Raw genomic sequence first — 20,140 nt, forward strand, 5'->3', positions numbered from 1 at the left:
GTAATCATTTGATATGTTCAAACACCCTCCTTTTCGCGATGATATTCATCTACTCCGTGGCGAGTGTCCCATGACACGATGTGTCCTTCTTGTCATAGTTACCCTGACCATCATCAGCTGCACTTCATATGTACCTATTACTCAATTATTCTGCAGGACTTTCTTATCGTGGTAATGAAGGCCCATCAAGGTATTCGTCCCGAGCCGGGCGCTAGGTGAGTTGTAGATCTATTGTGCTGTGTGCTGGCTTGTCTTTGTACGATGAAACATTTCATTCAAACTAGAGTATCTGAGTGCCTTCATATATAGGCTCAATGCTTTCAATCTTCTGTCAATCCACTGATACATTACTCTTCTGTGTTTTTCACCCTTTCTTTCAAGCCTATCTAACCTTTTTTCTTCTCTAGGACTATGTCGGTGTATCTCCATCAAGCCAAATTCGATTTTGAGGTAAGCACTACTGTTTATATCACATTCAAGGATGTCAAAAAGGAATTACCGCCTGATACCCTACTGGGTTGTTGATGTAAATTCCTGGCTGTTTTTACGTTCTGAGTCTCTACATCTCGCCTTCTAATGATCTCGTATCTGACGCGACTTCGTTTCAGGGCTACTGATGACGGCCTGGCTGTTCGCATGTGATGACTCCGTGCTTCGCGACATCATGATGGTGAGCCTTATCTGATAGCCATTACTCTACATATGATGTATTATCACGACGGTCTTCGTATTATCACTGCCGAAAGGGCCCGCCACAGCTCAATTCTTTCGGGCACCCCCTCCTGATACCCTTATCATTGATACTGTGGACTAAACACTGATTACATTTTTTTTGTCTCTAGCCGATGTTCGGACCACCGACGTGAGCTCCCATCCTTTCTTCTATTTCTCACTAGGAGTACGCGGATGAGAAACATTACAATTATCAACTAGAAGCTGTTGCTTAGCTGCGGCATTGATTATACACCTTTTTCTGACTGTTATTTATGCTGCTACCGCTTGTTTAATATGTAATCTAAAATCTAATTATTACAGGTTCGATTCAGATCCATGGTGACAGGGGTTGTTTAAGCGTATGATGTAATGTCAACATCCTTGAATGTAAATTGCTCGACTAAACTTGTGTGCGATGGAGTTTTAAAATTTTCGTTTCGGATCCACTCCACGGGCAAGTTTGTGAATGGGAAATTGGGAACGCCTTCTCTATTATGCAGATCTCCCAGCGCATAGGCAGGTTGACTTCTTCATACACCTTCTGGCCGCCCGAGTAACCGGTGTGCCATATATAAGTGAGGGTCGTCAGCGAGGTGTTTTTAACCTTGCCTGTGGCACTCATCGAGAATGTCTTCTTCTGTAGCACCTTCAGATTCTGACACCGTTGTCAATGAGCGTACCGCTCTTCTCGATGCTGGACACCAAGGCCAGAAAAAGGCCAACCCTTTGCCAAAGTTTCAGATTGCAATTTTGTTGCTGGCACTGCTGGTCGAGCCAATTGCCTCTCAATCTATCTATCCCTACATCAATCAAGTTAGTATCTTTCTACACGTTAAAACCACACTTCTCAACATTATATACAGCTTGTCAGTGAGTTGGACATCACTGGCGGTGATGAGCGGAAAGTTGGTGGGTCACAACTATTTGGCACACGTAAAAAGTACTGATGCACTTTTTTGATCATGAAGGGTATTATGCGGGGCTGATCGTAAGTTGCGCCTGTCATCTCCGCGTTACAACTTTATCAAATCCACGATAGGAGTCTATTTTTTTTGCCACTCAGGCACTGACCATCATGCAATGGAGCCGTACTTCGGACCGTGTTGGACGTAAACCCGTTCTCTTATTAGGAATCTTCGGGCTCTCTCTGTCAATGATTTGTTTTGGGTTATCCAGGACATTGTCGGGGCTGATTGTCAGGTGAGAAACAACTTTTGCAATCAATTTTACCTTCTGAAAATGAGTATAGTCGTTGCATCACTGGTGCCTTGAATGGTAACATCGGAGTCATGAAGAGCATGATGGGCGAACTCACTGACTCTACCAACATGGCGCAAGGCTTCGCCCTGATGCCTATTGCGTTTTCATTCGGCGCTACTATTGGGTATGTGCCTTTCCTTGTATTCTGCATAGAGGGTAACATGCCTTTTAAAAGTCCTATGATCGGCGGAGCTCTAGAACACCCTCAACGGCATTTTCCTAATGTATTCCCTGGTGCATTCTGGTCACAGTTCCCATACTTCCTGCCTAGCGGTATTGCTGCAGCATTCTCGGTTATATGTTTCCTGACGATTCTATTCTTCTTAAAAGAGGTACAGAGAACCCGTGCACCGGCGAGATCTTGACTGATGACTTTTCAGACTCTGCCCAGACAACGGACGGAAGAGAAATCCATGTCTGCTCTCGATGGCGAGGCCCTGAACGTTCCCCAAAATGCTGTTGGGGATTCACCTGTGTCAATCCGGTCGCTCTTCGTGCCGTCCGTATTGATCCCTGTCGCTAACTATGGTTGCATCGCCACATTTGAAATGGCTATGTTTGCACTTCAGCCTCTCTTTTATTCCACACCAATCGAACTGGGGGGCCTCGGATTTGATCCTAGCACTATTGGTCTGTGGATGGGAATGTTCGGCATTGTCAACGGTGTCTTGCAGACGATAATTTTCGCACCATTGGTAAACAGATTCGGTGCCAAGACCGTTTTCCAGTTTTGCGCAGGAATGTTTATTCCTATCATCACCCTATTCCCGATCACCAACATTGTTGCACGCCAATATGGAATCAACTGGCTTGTTTGGTTTTTACTCACGTGTTCGCTGCTACTGGGTGTTTTCATGGATATGTCGTTTGGTGCGTTGGTTTCTGATCTTTCCTCTATCGTAGCTAATTTGATTTTCAGGTTGTATACTGATGTTCATTACCGCAGCAGCTCCAAATAAACGGTCTTTAGGGGCTACCAATGGGCTTGCGCAAATGACAGCATCCATCGTTCGAGCCATTACCCCCGCCACGGCCACATCCATATTTGCATACTCTATCCAGCACAAGCTCATGGGCGGTCACGCCGTGTATGTTGTTCTCATCACTGCGAGTATCTTTGCTTTGAGAATTACTACCAAACTTCCGGGAAGTCCTGGAAAAGGGGCATGATTTACGACACCATGTTACGACACATTCATATCACGTCATGATTCCAAGGTTTGCTTTGAGTTGCCGTATACTTCTCATATCCACAAAATTAAATAAACAAAGTACGATACTTTGTTCGCATATGTACTATGTACCCAAAAGGAACGCATTCGTGAACATCCGTCTGTAAATAACGCATGTCCTTATCCTTATCCCCTCCGGCTATTCAGAGAGCTATTTTGAGTCCATGCCGAACAGTTCAATTTGAGTATATCGCTTGAGCTCCTCATAGATGCGCAACATAATGGGACAGTCGGTTATTGGCCCCCGGACCAACGGCACTTTAAGGTCGCCGTTACTAGTGACGACATTTAGCCAATCGACCACCATGCTCAGGTGATCTCGTTGGGAAGGTCGTAATGTCAGTCTTGTGATAGTTCTCCAACTTCCTTCTTCCCAAGTTGGCAGATCGAAAATCCCGACATCGGCGCCAGAAATGGTCAGCTGATCTACTGCTGGGAAGGCCCGGATGAATGCGGCAGCCGATGTTATATTGGCGGCATTGTTTAGCACGAGACGTTCGACCAGAGGGAATTTAGGTGTAGGTTGTTCACATCCCTTTTGAAGAAGTAGATCGGAGATGTCCCGCCCTTGAGTAACGCTATCTGGGTAGACAAGCTCAAAGTGCCGTAGTTCTGGTGCCATTACCATCGCGATGAGATTCCGCAGGTAGCGAGGCCGGACGGTATTAGGATGGAAAATCAAGGTGTGTAAACGAGGCAACGTGATATTGCCCTCGTCCTCGAGGCTAGTGGCTGATTTGACACAAACAAGTTCTCCGTAGAGAGAAAGGGAAACTAAATTAGGCATTCGTAAAAGCAACGCATGAAAGCCTTGAAGTTCCGTTGTCGTTTTCAGAGCCCTTGCATCTCCTTCATGAAGTCGAAGAATAAGATGGGTCACGCCAATGAAGTAGTCGAAATCATGATTGTGTAAACAAGGGGAGCGTGCTGTAAGAACAATGTTTTCGACGTCAATGGACCGGAGGTTGGGTGCTGATTTTCCCATGAGGAGAGTCGTGGGACATATCTGCCCGGGCTGCTGGGCTTTGAAGGTAACTTGCTGAAGTGCGTCCAAAGGTCCCACGGTACGCAGAATGAAGGAAAGACTTGTGAGAAGGGTGTCACAGGAAGCGCCAATTGTCATACGGCGCCAGCGAGACGCGGATGGGAGGACTATGGCTAGGGTATGTTCGAAGTGATGAGGCCTGGTGAAAGAATCTCGGTAATCCCACCATCCCCAGACTTCCACATCAAGAGGAAGATCAGCGGATCGCGAGAGATGTAGCTGCACGTCACGCTCGTCTGTGTCAGGGGTTACACAGACACGTGTCCACAGCCGTGGTGTATGCAGAGCTATCCTTCGCCAGCGATGCGACACACGCGTTATCGCGCTTTCAACCCTTGTCCGTGAGCATACGTCCTGGCCCGAAACCGCTTCATCGAAAATTGCAAGCAAAGTTTCATCGGGCAGGCGAGCAACTGGAGAAATGCGTTTTGCGCATTCGTTTGCTCGAAAGCGCATTGTGGACAGCGTACTACGAACGGAAACCAAAGCCTCCGAGAGTGCCTTGATTTGGGATACAAGTTCTATCTCCTTCCCTTCAAGGTGCGCTGCCTCTGATTGTAGCACTTGAAAGAGTTCTCTGTCAACACCGGGTTGGTAGGTTCTCCGCAAAGGTCTTGACATGGTAAAAGACGGCGGCGACAGATCGTTGTCAAGCACACTGAATGAAATCAACACCCTGTGAGTACCGAGAGTAACCACAGCAAGTACGATCGAAGGAGCTCACCTCTTGTTCTTCTGAATCGTCCACCTCCTTGCCATCATTTGAGCCTTTTATCCCAGCCTGCTCGGCAAAACAGAAATTACACGAGCGTGTCTTTGTGTGTCACTTAAATTCCACACGAACGAGCCTAACTCGTGGTTTTCATTCTTATTCTTGCGGCGGAGCTCGTGTTGACATGCTGGGTCTGTTTGGGTGAACAAATGACGCGATCATCTTGACTAGACTCTCATCCGCAGCCCCTCGGCAGCTAGTTGGCAGAGACTTTCTATGAAAAACATGAGTTTTCAGCCTGGCCAAGTATTGCGGAATCTCACGATGAACATGATTGCCTAGGGTGTCAAGGTTGGCATGTAAAAGAGTCCAGGAAACGAAAGCCAATAACTAAACATGGGAAGGATGAGCAGTAAACGCATTCAATGCTCAAATCTTGCACACTCGGGCCTGGAACGGAGTTACAGCATTCAAATATCAAGCTGCTCGTACATTATCATATTCACAACGCAAGGTTACGACCTGTGGAACAGCCTACAAATCTGTGTACATGATTAGTATCACTGCAAGGACCAAGACACATACATACCTTCAACTAATTATTAGACGCGTGCAACAAGCGATCTATCCAACATGGAGAGGTCAATGCCGCACAGCCGTACTTCCGTACAGCTCGCAAGTTTCATCAATTGTGTAAGAAATTCAGGGCAGTCGATAGCACGGATGGGCCCTTCCAGTGTGATTATTGGCAATCGATGACCCTGGCTAGCCGCACTGAGAAGCCACTCGTACATCTGTAGCAATGTGTTGTGAAGTGGAGAAATGACAGTGAGGTGCTGGATATGTGAGGGGGTCCACGGGCTGCACGTGCTACTGAAAGTCGGGTTTTCGAAAAGGTAGCTAGCATCCGTACTACCTAGTTTGATGCGAGCCGCGACCGGAAAGGCATTCATAGATGCCGCAACAGTGTCCGGGTGAACCGCATTATGAAGACGCACAGTTTCCACAGAAGGAAATCTGGCTAAAGGGAAAGGGTCAAATAGAAGATCGGATACATCTTGTCCAGGTGGAGTGTTGTCAGGATAGACTAGCTCAAAGTGACGAAGAGTTGGTGCTTTGATCACCGAGATAAAGTGGCGCAAATCGTGAGGATGCTGCGTGCCCGGATGAAGAACCAGGGTGCGGAGACGAGGAATCTCCAGGGAAAGAACGTCTTCTTCATTGGCTCTCTCCTGGCCAAAGTTTATAGGTTGTCCATAGATTTCGAGGGCGCTTAACATCGGAGCTGAATTTATCAATGCTCTAAATGCAGAGGGGTCGGTTGCTGCATGAGAACTTCCAGCTCTCATCCCACGCACCCGCAATCGCAACGTGGTCAGTCCTGCAACGCTGTAGCGGGCAGCGTCAAAAGTCTGCGTGACTGGGGGTGGAAGGGGCATGTCTTCCACTTCAAGTGATTCCAGGGCTGGAGCCGAGTCGCCAAGCAACAATGGACATGGTCCGCATACACCCGGTGACTTCATAGAGATGCTCTGAAGCATCTTCAAAGGAGCCACCTTTCGAAGTTCCCGAAAGACATGTGTAAAGTACGGGTAAGATCTGTGCAGGACGACGATACGTCGCCAACGAGGGACCGAAGGCCATATAGCGTCAAGAGCAGAACCAAGATGTGCCATGCTGCGTTTATCTGCACCGGGCCATGCAGTTTCGCGTTCACGGAATTCAATGGTAAGAGGAATGTTCGCAGAGCGAGAAAGGTATATCTGCAACATGGCGATAGGGACCTCTGCTCTGATACAGAGGCTGTTCCACAGCCGAGGGGCATTAACCGTAACCTGTCTCCAGTGATGCGAAGTATATGATATGGCTATCTCCGTCCGTGTGACTTGTCCTTGCTCTTGACTTCGTACTGCTTCTTCAAATATGGCCAACAGGACCTCGTCTGGGAGGCGAGATACTGGCGCAAGAAGATTTTGGACTGTATGTGCTTGTGATGTTTTTCTTGTCAAGAGTGTTTGAACTTCGACGAGTGATGTGTTCGTTTCTTCAAGGCGGGCTAACAACTCCTTCCTTCTATTTTGTAACGCAAAAACTTCTTGTCGAAGGGTCGAAAGCAATTCTTCAGGCACCACTGGCATCTTATGGGAGAGACCACCAGTGTTGCTCATTCGAGCAGCACTGACTTGAAGCACCATGATCCGGAATGCGCTGTGTCATGGCAGTTGTGAATGTGAACGATCCGATTCGAAAGTGACTTGCCAGAAACCCAGTTGGTAGGTGTTTTTTATGCAGGGAACAGACGTCTAGAAGAAACGGTGGTGGATTGACAATAGGTTCGGAACCGCATCGAACACAATAAATTTGCCTGATACGGCGTGGTCGAGGCTCGAGCGCTAACACTACACCTGTAGTACTTGGTCGGATGTACAACCCATCTGCTTGCACAAAATGCTCTATAGATAGCTCCATGCCACAACTGCGGCGAAAGCATATCACAACTGTGTTGCCTGTGAGCTGTCTTCGAGCGTTCTCATAGACACAAACAACTGCCAACTGATATGATTATCCTCAGTTTCAGACTGGGTTGTGATCACATAGGTCTTGGTTCATGCTAACGAATAATCATTGGGGAAAGTAGAGGTGATTAATCGTTGTAGTGTGAATTATTCTTCCATGCTCTGGCTCCGACTGAGGTCTGTAACCGATCCACCGGCAGGTGATGGTGGTGAGATGAGCGTTAAGTACTAGTTAGGTGCTGGAGCTGCGCCCACAATATATTCTTGAATTCTATGGCACCAACAGACACTCCCCAGAATGCAAGGGAATACCGCGGTTGCTGCCGAGTGTCACGCCCAAAGCCCATCTGTAATACAAGGTGATAGTGTCTGGGTTTGAAACATTTTGCAGGCGAGTATTCTCAACGAAAGGAAGTTTCGGTGAACCATGATTGATTAGTTTCTCTTTTGTCCACTGCCAGACCATACAATTGGTAGGATTGCGAGAAGACAAGCTCATAATCATAGTGACGGAGGGTAGAGGCTCCACGCACTTTTAATATCGGAAGCAAGAAGTGGATAATGCATGACCCGGGCTGGAAGATGAAACTATCAGGGTTTGGAGTATCCTGATGGGGGATCAACCCTTCGGGTTCCTCTCTGACTGGATCGCCGTGCAGAGAGCAGGAAAAGTTTGGCGCGGACACCAACAACGTGCGTAAAGATGCAGACACTCCTGAAGTTAAATTCGATCTGTGTGTATATTTCAGGCCCGAATCGGAGGTTTATGGAAGCAGGAGATATTCAATGTCGAGCATCTTGAGCGATGGCTCGACTGCGGCGTACGAAAATGGGTATGTACCTCCATAACCACGATGTTCGTTTGTTGAGAACTGCTCGAGCAATCGAAGTGGCCCAGAATTGCGGAGGTTTGGAAGGAGGTAGGACAGGTATGCGCCAGTGGTGTAGATGATAGAAAACCTGCGCCATCAATTTGAACGTCTGCTTCTTTCGTCATCCACAACATGGATATCAGGTGGGAGAGGACAGACGAAACGTCCATAGCTCAGGTACAGTTACTGAGAGACGGCAGTCTCAGTGCTCATACCTTTGCTACTTGTGCCATGAAATCTGGACAGCTTCTCCAGATAATGACCAGTAATTCTGACGGGCCACGGGCAAAGTCGGTGGCGGAAGTTCGATCTCCCCGTGGGTGGTGCTTATGTAAGTGCGATTGCGAAGTAGTGTTGCCGTCGAGGCGAGTTAAACTCGAGGCAAAATTGTTTCAACTCGAAACTCCGATTTGAATCGAGTTGCACCTCGTTGGGTTCGAGATTTACGAACGATTTGGTGTACTTCATTCCATACATCGTAATCCCCTGTGAATGGCCCCAGGCCCATATGAATATCATTACAATGAGCTGCAGAGTACTCGACATAGCTGCCACTCCAACATCGAAGGAATTTTCTAGATTTTTGCTCGGTCATTCTTGGAATTGGGACCTAGGCTGGAACTATTACGGTTGGTGAAAAAACTTAGTATATCATGATAGCTCACAACTTGCAAGCAATGTTGTTAATTCCATGTCGTCGCAGCAGAATCCTGGCCTGTGGACACATTCTTATCTCAGTCCTTACACTTGAGCTTGAAACTCCAAATGGATCCTTCGAATCACTTTGGAACATTTCACTAGGTTCACTAACTCCTGTGCCCAGTGTGAATAGTGATGAAGACTTCTCGCATTACCATCCAGTGCCGCAGGTTCCGTCTGTGCAAGATCTTCACTCGACATATGAAACATACAACCCTCAATTGATGCAGTCCATGCCTTCGATGCAGAATTTTCAGATGCTCCGCACATTGTGGCCCCTAACAGCACTATCCCTCCGACTCCTACCATTATCGTCTCTGAACCAGTGGTACGCTCTCCAACACTAGAAACCACGGAGGAACGCTCCCGCAAGGAACTCGAACTTGACAGGAAGGATGCCGAATGCGAGTTTTCTCGTTATGACGATGAAGGTATACTACATGAAACAGCGGAACAGAACACAGATTTCGTTCGTTTCTGGGAGGTATGTGATACTATATTTCTGTCCATAATTCACAAGCTTAACAGGTATCACACCAGAAGAAAGAACATACATTTCCGCTTCTATTTCGCGTCGCTATGGATGTCCTGCCTGCTCAAGCTTCATCTGTACCTTCCGAGCGCATATTTTCATCCAGCAAAGAGACCTACACTCTACGGCGCAGCAACTTATCTCCGGCCACACTCGAAGCGTTACAGGTCCTTAAGTTCGTTTACAAGCAAGATTGCCTCAAATTTACGGAGGACTTGGTGGCTGATGAGCGGGACTACACAATATCTGGACCTGTGACTCCCAGAGCAATTGACGAGTTGATGGCTGCCGGGAATCTTCGCAAGCTTGACGAGTTGCTCCAGAATGCGAGAGACATTGATTATAATTGATATCAAGTTGCTGGTCGTGTAGTAACTTGTAAATAATCATCGCTCAACATCGTTGTGGGCACGCAAAATCTCTACCTTCTCATTGGTTGGACTATTGGTCCGTATAACTCCGAACTCGTTTCCAAATCGTTTCAATTCGTTAGTCCAATCTGTGTCGATTTACCACAAATTTCCACCTCGATTCGATTCGATTCGCCTCGGCGGCAACACTATTGCGAAGCATTGGATCATCCTGAGCCTTAGTATTGCACGTGATTGGCCGTGACGCGTCGCGTGCGTCGTTTGGACATGTTGTTCTGTGTGTGAGTCCTAATATAAATATATCTCACTATGCATCTTATCTCTTTAATTACATACCCTAGTGTCCAGGAACACACCGATCAAAAGATTCAAAACTATTCTTCACTAGGTTAGAGTGTTCCACAGCGCTCTAGATTCCCTTTCAAATGCACTCCCAGAGATGTTGGGGGACGCTCTGTGCCTCGAACAAAAGCAGGCATGCAGTGCTATACTACTACCTTGTATCACCGCACTCGATCGGCCTCATCCATATGAATTTTCCTATGCAGGGTATCGGTTTAAGTTCAAGGGTTGGTGACTGACGGGCCTGACCTGCCTTCACACTGTCGGCACTAACTTAAATACTCGCTGTCTCTGGACGATCATATGGCAGTCTCCCCTTTCAAACCACACCATCACCTAGGACACCATGAGCTCGTTGCGCAACGATAGCATCGAATCCAAATCTGAAAAGCAGATTGTCTTGAATCCGAGCCCGAGAGAACGAGCGCGCATTCTGCGCAAAATCGATTGGCACCTATTACCTCTAGTGACGGTATTTTACCTCTTCTCGTATTTGTGAGTATGCTTGTACTGTCTGATATCATCCCACATTACACGCTACCTTCAGAGACCGGGCCATTATTGGTATCTACCTTATACTTCTTGTTGATCACCCGCTAAGATCATCATCAGGATATGCGAAGGTTGGTGGCATGGCCACAAACCTTCACTTGACCGGTTTCAGGTACAACATTGCTGCAGCCGTCTTTTTTGTGCGTCTTGTACCACGCACGTTCCATTAGATGCTGAATTACTCTAGATCCCGCACGGCTTTGCTGAGGTCCCCTCGTACGTGCAACAACAAGAGTAGCAAATCTGTACTCAGTGTCTGTAGGAATATCGCACTCAAGTTATTAAGGCCATCGCGCTGGAGTACGTTTACCTCTGCTTTGTTTTTTTGTTTTGTTTTGCCACCTAATATTGATCCAGTACCGTCTATCATGGTCGCGTGGGGTATTGTATCGACCCTTATGTGTCTCGTCAGATCATACCAATCTCTCGTTGTGTACGTGGAGTGTATTTGCATAGTGGAGATAGACACCATACCATCTCAACCACAGAGCTCGAGTGTTCCTCGGTTTGACCGAAGCTGGACTATTTCCCGGAGTGAATTACTACATCTGCCTTTGGTATCCGCGTTCTGAACGGTCCAAACGCATTGCCATATTCTTCTCCTCAGCATCAGTCGCAGGTATGCAATATTCTGATATGCGTTGCAGTTTATCTTTGCTTAAACTTCTCTTCCATTGTAGGCGCCTTTAGTGGGCTCCTTGCGTAAGTCGCTTTGTTTTCCCATCGTCTTGACATTGACCCTCATGTTCCATGAATACAGGTATGGTATAGAACGGATGGAAGGGTAAGCAACTTGCTTACCTTGTCGACCGTCACTGATGCGCCTATCAGAGTTGGAGGACTACATGGCTGGCAATGGATTGTATGTTTGCGTGTTTTAAAACCGAGTCTTGATTGATTGTATTGTCTGTTAGTTCTGCTTGGAAGGCACTGGTCAGTCTTGCCAGTCTGATATATTTTGGATGTCATCTTAGACTTCAACCAGCCACTGTTCTCGTCGCAACTCTCTCTTTTTTCTTCATGCATGATGTGAGTTGGCGATTATGCTTGATGTTTCGCATGCTGATTTAGACTACTTAGTATCCTGAAACGGCCAAATTTTTGACCGAATCAGAGAGATCATACATCATAGATGTGCTGAAACAGGATTCTAATAATCTTTCCTCTCGCTTCGACACTCAATTCGTTTGGCAAGCTATAAAAGATTACAAGACTTACGTTCTGATTCTCGTTCATATAGGGTACCCAGTCCTCCTGTTCATCTCGCGTGCTTTATCTGAGCTGATGATCAGGTTACTCGTCCCTGGTTTTGCCATCTCCCTCTTTACGCCAACCATCATCAACGAGCTTGGCTACTCTGCTGCGCATGCCCAGCTACTCTCAGTCCCGCCATTTGCTGCTGGCTGTATTGCAACAATCATAGTTGGCATCTATTCTGACAAGCACAATCTTCGTGGCCCGTACATCATTGGCGGCGCGCTTGTTTCTCTTGTGGGATACATCTTGCTATATTGCAGCGTACGAGCGGGCCCGTCGTATGTGGGAGTTTGTCTAGCCGCTACGGGATATTATCCAACCATCCCGATTATTATGGCTTGGACAGGCTCTAATGCAGGAGGCGACTTAAAGCGTGGAGTTGTACTAGCAATGGTTGGTTTCAGTAATCTCGGAGGGTACGTTATGTTATCCTAAATATACGATGACCATCCGCTCATACTAATCTCAGTATCTGCTCGTCTTTCATTTATATTGATCCACCACGTTTCCACCTTGGTCATGGCACCATCATGGGATTTCTTTCTCTTGCGTATGTCTCGTTAATCTTCCGAACTGGAACTGCAACATGATAACATGAATTTGTAACAGAATCATCACGAGTCTTTTTGCTATGTGGGACTATAATCGGCTGAACAAAAAGAAAGAAGCCCAGTGCCTGGCGGAAAACATTGGCGACGATAGAGAATATGAATTTGAGGATATGGGCGATACCAGTCCGCTTTTCAGGTGAGTTCCATAACTCATTCGCAATGCTACTTTGACTGATGAATGTGCAAGATACACCATATGAGACATACAGCTAATTTAAGCTGTCCTTTATAAGCGTTGTTTGTTGCTATGTCGCATCTGTGATACTACTGGCATGATGCAATATTACAAAATGTTTGCCAATGTCAGTTGATTCTTTGCAAAGTAGGCCCATCGATTCGAGGGCAATAAGTGAGGTGAAGGTAATATGCAGGGAATAGACGCCTAGAATAAATGAATTGATAGTACTGCTGCTGAAGGACTCCTCGAAGTTATATTGAGTACGCCGTAGTATCGCCTGATACAATGTCAAGTCAAGCGCTCACACTAATCGGGTGCTTCGTGCTTCGTGCGCGGTGCTAAGCGGTTGTCGTGCTTCTTTTCCAGAAAGTACCTGGTGGATAAGACACGAGAATACTTCATGAGCACAGCTCCAGCACCGGACGCTCATCTCACCATCGTTTGAATTGGTCACGGTTGCAGGAATCATAAGTAGTTGATTCTAGGCGGAGGCAGAACACGAAAGAGTAATTCATACTGCAACGATCGATCAGTCCCGCTTTCCCTAAATAATCATCCAATCAGGTCAACTTGAACTAAGGCATCTGCGATGTTGAAACCGAGGAGTCTTACAATCTGTCTCCAAGCTTCACTAGGGATTTAATCACTTGTTCGTGTCAATCTGGATCTATTGCCCGCCAGCAGCTAGGTTACGACAGTTGCTTCGATTAATCAGTGGGAATAATAGCAACCTTGTCCATAGAGCTATCTGTGCACCATGCTGTCTCCAGTGACCATGCATCCAATCATCCCAGGTTAACCGTCATTCCGACCAAATAACATCGCCTTTATAAGCAAGGTGATCATGATGGCGTCTGGGTCCGGAGCCTTCTGCAGCTGAATGATCTCAACGACGTCGAGAGGCGACGGCGATAAAACATGTGCTCAGACTAGTTTGTTTGGTCATGTAAGCAGGATTACGAGAAGATAACTTCACAGTAATGACTCAGAAGGGCAGGAGCTCCGAGTGCTTTCGACATCGGAGGCAAGGAGTGGATGATGCATGGGCCGGGCCTTTAGCGTATATGTCGCGTACGGTTATCTGGAAGCAGCAGATATTTGATCTTGAGCATCTGGCCGAGATCGACTAGACTGGACGAAAACAGGTTTGTACCCCCATAACCATGGTGTCCACGACAAACGTGCTCACTGAGCAATTGGAAGGCGCGGAAGTGTGGAAGGTCCCGGTCTTCGAGAGCCGTAGTATGAGTCTGATTCGGGTCGCTTATCAAATTTCTCACTACAACCTTAACCTTAAACGTGATATAGCTTTCGGTGGATTCCGCGATGGCACCCACCGACTACAAAGCCGCTTATCTTCTTCTGATATCTGCTTCCATGAATCTTAAGTGTTCTACTTGCAATGGTTCAGACTTACGCTCCCCCTGGAGGACCCCTGCGCCCAGCATGACATGAATCATTACTGCCACCGATGCAAATAGTGTGACTTTTTCTCAACTTTGGCCAAGACCGGGACCCTGTCATCCTGGTTTTTGGCTATCATTGATCGCCGCGACAGGCCGGTTTTGCAAAACGTACAGCCTGATCGTGGATATGCTGTGGGGGAGCTACAACCTGGGTATATGTTCTTTCGAGGACATCCTGCAGTTCATGCAATACACAACACCCTGTTCGGAGGCTAGCGTACATCGCGCGAATGCAAATGACGTAACGGATATCGATAATAGATTGGTGACTTGATGGACTGCTGGCCAGGATTCCGGGAAGCTGACATCTCGGGGTTCAGTGGAATCATAAAGCAGTAAGGACAGTAACCATCGAGTTACGTCTCGACTGACAAACGCGCAGTTAATTCTGGAGGTAAAGGAAGGACCTGGACAGCAGACCAAGCACCATGTAACTCTGTCATGGAAGGCAATAATATTATTCTCGCTCAAATGTTTGTAATGTGCGTAGTGATCTCATTGAAACGAATATAAGTTAGATCAAATGAAGTGGTGGTTTACAGCTGTTTGCAAAAAGGTTGACAGTAAGAACAAACAAATAAATAAATAATAGTGTTGTACATACAGACCATCATGCATCATGTATCGGAAACTTGTTTCAAGAGTCATGAAACCTGGCCACGTCAACGATGTCATAAAAGTACGTCCATTACCTCAGGTGTCCGCTGAGGCTCAATAGGCTAACGTCACATCAATCAAAAGATTCAAAACTAGGCCTCATTAAGTCAGAGCGTTCCACAACGTTCTAGATTCCCTTTTGAAATGTGCTTCCAGAGACGTCGTGGGCTAAGCCCTAACAAAAGTAGAGGTGCTGTGCCATACTACTACCACCTATCACCGCATTTGATCGGTCTCATCCATATAAATTTATCCTACGCGCCTGGGGTATTGGGTCAAAGGTTGGTTACTCGCAGGCTTGACCTGTCTCCACACCGTCGGCATCAACAACCGCTCAGAACATATCTGATATCATCATCATACTCTGTCTTTGGACGATCGTAACCCACTCATCCAATCAGTCTCTTCCGGATTCAACCATACTATCACCTAGGACACCATGAGCTCCTTGCACAACAATAGCATTGAGTCCAATTCCGAAAAGCAGATTGTTTTGAATCTGAGCCCGAGCCCGAGCCTGAGCCCGAGAGACCGAGCGCGCATTCTGCGCAAAATTGATTGGCATCTATTACCTTTCGTGACTGTATTTTACCTTCTCTCGTTCTTGTGAGTATGCCTTAAGTTGTACTGTCTGATGTTGCTACACATTAATTGCTGCCTTCAGGGACCGGGCCAATGTTGGTAAGTTATCTACCGCATACTTCCTATTGATCATCAGCTGAGACTATTACCAGGAAATGCGAAGGTCGCCGGCATGGCCACAGACCTAAAGTTGACCGGCTTCAGGTACAACATCGCTGCAGCCGTCTTTTTTGTGCGTCTTGTATCACGCACGTTCCATTAAATGCTGAGTTACTCTAGATCCCGTACAGCTTTGCTGAGGTCCCGTCGTATGTACAACATTAAGAGCAGCGATTCTGTACTCAGTGTCTGCGTAGGAACATAGCACTCAAGCTATTCAGGCCATCACGCTGGAGTACGTTTGCCCCTGCCTTGTGTTTTCTCCCCAGCTGATATCGATCCAGTACCGTCTATCATGGTCGTGTGGGGTGTTGTAATGACCCTTATGTGTCTTGTCAGATCATATCAATCTCTCGTTGTGTACGTGGGGTATATTTGCATAGTGGAGGCAGACACCATAACAACCTGATGCCAGAGCTCGAACGTTCCTCGGTTTCGCAGAAGCAGGATTAGCTCCTGGAGTGAATTACTACATCTGCCTTTGGTATCCGCGTTCTGAACGATCCAAACGCATTGCCATATTCTTCTCCTCAGCATCACTCGCAGGTATGCAATATTCTGATATGCGTTGAAATCTATTTTCGTTTTAAACTTCCGTTCCACTGTAGGCGCCTTCGGTGGGCTCCTAGCGTAAGTCGCTTTGTTTTCCCATCGTCTTGACATTGATCCTCGTGTTCCATGAATACAGGTATGGTATAGAGCGCATGGAAGGGTAAGCAACTTGCTTACCTTGTCGGCCGTCACTGATGCGCCTATCAGAGTCGGAGGATTGCATGGTTGGCAATGGATTGTATGTCTACGTGTTTTAAAACAGAGATTTTACTCAATTATGTTTTCCACTAGTTCTGCTTGGAAGGCATTGGTCAGTCGTGCCAGATCTGAGGTATTCCTAATGCTCATGTTAGACTTCAACCAGCCACTGTCCTCGTCGCAATCCCCTCTTTTTTCTACATGCATGATGTGAGTTCGTGATTATGCCGAGCCTTTCCCATGCTGATTTAGACCACCCAGTATCCTGAAACGGCCAATTTTTTGACCGAATCAGAGAGATCATACATCATAGATGTGCTCAAACAGGATTCTAATAATCTTTCCTCTCGCTTCGACACTCGATTCATCTGGCAAGCCATAAAAGATTACAAGACCTACGTCCAAAGTCTCATTTATTTAGGGTACTCAGTTTCCTCCTGTCATATCGCGTGCTTCATCTGAATCAATCATCAGGTTGCTCGTCCCTGGTTATGCCATTGCCCTATTCTCGCCAACCATCATCAACGAGCTTGGCTACTCTGCTGCGAATGCCCAGCTACTCTCCGTCCCGCCATTTGCTGCTGGCTGTATTGGAACAATCATATTTGGCATCTATTCTGACAAGCACAATCTTCGTGGTCCGTACATCATTGGTGGCGCGCTTGTTTCTCTTGTGGGATACATCTTGCTATATTGCAGCGTACGAGCGGGCCCCTCGTACGTGGGAGCTTGTCTGGCTGCTGCTGGAGTTTATCCAACCGTCGCGGTTGCTCTGGCTTGGGCAGGCTCTAGTGCAGGAGGCGATTTAAAACGTGGAGTTGTAATAGCAATGGTCATTGGTCTTGGTAATTTCGGAGGGTACGTCACGTTATCCCAAATATGCGACGTCCATCCGCTCATACTAGTCTCAGTATTTGCTCCTCCTTCATTTACATTGATCCGCCACGCTTCCACATCGGGCACGGTACGATCATGGGATTCCTTTCTCTCGCGTATGTCCCATCAGTCTTCCGAACCGGAACTGTAGCATGATAACATGAATTTGCGGCAGGATCATAATGAGTCTCTTTGCTATGTGGGACTATAATCGGCTGAACAAAAAGAAAGAAGCCCAGTGCGAGGCGGAAAACATTAGCGATGATAGAGGATATGAATTTGAGGATATGGGCGATGACAGTCCCCTTTTTAGGTGAGTTCTCTTTGAGTCCTCCGCAATGCTGCCTTGAGTAATGAATATCCAAGGTACACCATATGAGATCACAGCTAAATCGAGCTGCCCCTTTGAAGTGCTCTTTAATTGCACAAGTCAGCTTTGGGAATAACCAATACCTACGTCTCATTTGTGGTAGTAACGGCATGATGGAATATCATGGAGACTTGGCAGTGTGCGTTGATTGTTCGCAAACCAGGCACATCAATATAAGATGCGCCCTAAAGCGCGGATCTCATCTCAACCAAATGACCAACGAAACAAACGTGCTCAAGGTGAGCACCGGAGCTGCCGCTCTATCTAAAATCCGATGTTCAATCCATTCAACAGCGTCAAAAGGGGACCGAGAAACGCGAGAACCTGCAGATCGGTCACAGGTGTGAACTGGTAGGACAATTTCCGGCGAGCTGCAAGTGAGTTGAATATCATACTTAGGTACCCGTCCGTTCTATCTCAGACACCGGCGATAAGCAACCTCGTGGGTCAATTTACTACCAGAAGATACAACGAACCCTTCACGGTTCGCAACGAGATAGCAACATATAATTAGGCGAACGGCGTTTCGAACGAGAATGTACCAAAGGAACTTCTGTCGCAGGTTCCTGCAGACGATAACGGTTAATCAAAGTTTATGAAAGACATTTAGGGGATGTTTTGATGAAGCAAACCATGGCAGGCGGGTACACTCGATTTAGTTTGCAAGATATTCTTCCGATATTCTTCAGCCATTAATTACTTTCACAGCTCACTCACTGGCAGTACCAGGGTTTCGATGAGTCGAAGAAACGAGCAGATATCGAAGTATGAACGACGACCGGGACGACGGGATACAAGCAGCGTGTTTGGGAACGTCAATCGACCGTCACACAACGTTGGCGGCGATGAGCCATCGAAGCAAAACCTAACCTTGGTCATGGCAGTAGGCTTTGGAGTAGTATGCATGCAACCACTTCTCTTTTGTGTGTATAGAGGCATTCTGCACATGCATCCTTGGGAATGTATCTACGTGGTTGATGATAACAAGAACCGTATCCCTTAACCAGGCGGCAGAACATTATTACATTTCATTGACAAGAATGACCGCTCACTCAGCACCACTGGGGGGCCCGAGGGTTGTTTGGGTCGAATAAAGCAAGCTTGAAGGAGATATTAGGAAAGTGGCGAGGACCACGATGATTAACGCATAACTCTGGTGCTGGGTGACGATACAGTCAAGCGGGTTACCATCAACCTGCGAGGCGTCATATGAACACGGCTGAACCTCGGTTATGACACCAGGCTTTGCAACATAGCGCCTTCCCGTCATATATAAGCCCTTCTATGATGCAGGGCATTCATCTATGTATGTGGTATTAGATGTGACATGTAAAACCGATCGTCCTGACGCAAAAAAATGTGAACCCGACCCGGATTGAACGGATGACCTTGAGGATACAAGCCAAAGCTCTGGAATCTCACGCGCTACCACTGTGCCACGGGTCCATCCGTAGCCGCCCTGCTTCACGGGCACCAAAACTTATTCACTTAAATATTATTGGGATTCGTAAATATATACAGGTCAAGTCCAAAAGCGAATCATGCCCGACTACTTCCTCGTGAACAACGAAAATCGCCGCTTTGACCCCCGCGCACTGTCCCCGTCTAGCTTTACCATTGATGATGCAGGACTGCTCTGCAGGTCCTTGCGCTTCCGCATAAGAAACAGGAGCGAATGTGGCCGTGAGGGCAGCGCAGGGGGGCGCGTAGCCGTCGGCGTGCTCAAGCCTGAAGGCGTTGATGATCCAGAAGAAAGAGGGTGCAGCGTTGGCACGTGCGACCGGGGTGTAGAAGGCGCATTGAGTGATGTGTGGGACCACAGTGGATCCGGTTGGAACGGAGGGAGAGCGAATGAGGTATAAGGCCCTGTGTCCGATTCTTCCGATGGACGGGGTACTCCTGTTGCGGGCTCCTCCTCCCTCGGCTTTAAGGAGAGACTTCTCTCTGGAAGAGTAATATCGTGGTGAATGAGATCGAACCCCTCTAATAGGTTCACAGCGTACTCAGGCACGCAGACCGAGTCCGTGTCTAGTTCCGCAAGGATCTCCGTATGTGAGCGTGGCGAGGAACTTGCGTAAATAGTCGCCACGCCCCCCGAAGGCGCTTGTGGTGGCGCCTCCGATGGCACACGTGATGCATGTGATGCCCCATTTGAAGACGTCGATGCAATGGATAATGGGGGAGTCGATGGCCGTGTGGAAGTCATCACGTCATCAGTGAATTCATTAAATGGCAGCAAGCGAGATGAAGGGGTCGACGATTGCGACAAGGATGAATTTCGTTCCGCATTAGAAAGACCCATATTTTTAACTAGTGAGGAGGGTCTAGATGGCCCGCTTGCGACTCGTGGTTTGCTGGAGCGCATAGGAGGAACACATGGCTCACCA

The 20,140-nt window shown here is 47.3% G+C and overlaps 1 non-coding gene across 1 annotated transcript; it reads right to left on the reverse strand.

Annotated features, from left to right (window-relative positions):
* Positions 1 to 19,113: 19,113 nt before the first annotated feature.
* F5891DRAFT_t134 lies at positions 19,114 to 19,199 on the reverse strand. The gene has a single exon. It is a non-coding gene; the product is annotated as a tRNA-Trp (tRNA).
* Between the last annotated feature and the right edge of the window lie 941 nt (positions 19,200 to 20,140).

This window comes from Suillus fuscotomentosus (assembly GCF_016647785.1).
Source record: "Suillus fuscotomentosus strain FC203 chromosome Unknown F5891scaffold_194, whole genome shotgun sequence".
In the NCBI taxonomy this organism is placed as follows: Eukaryota; Fungi; Basidiomycota; class Agaricomycetes; order Boletales; family Suillaceae; genus Suillus; species Suillus fuscotomentosus.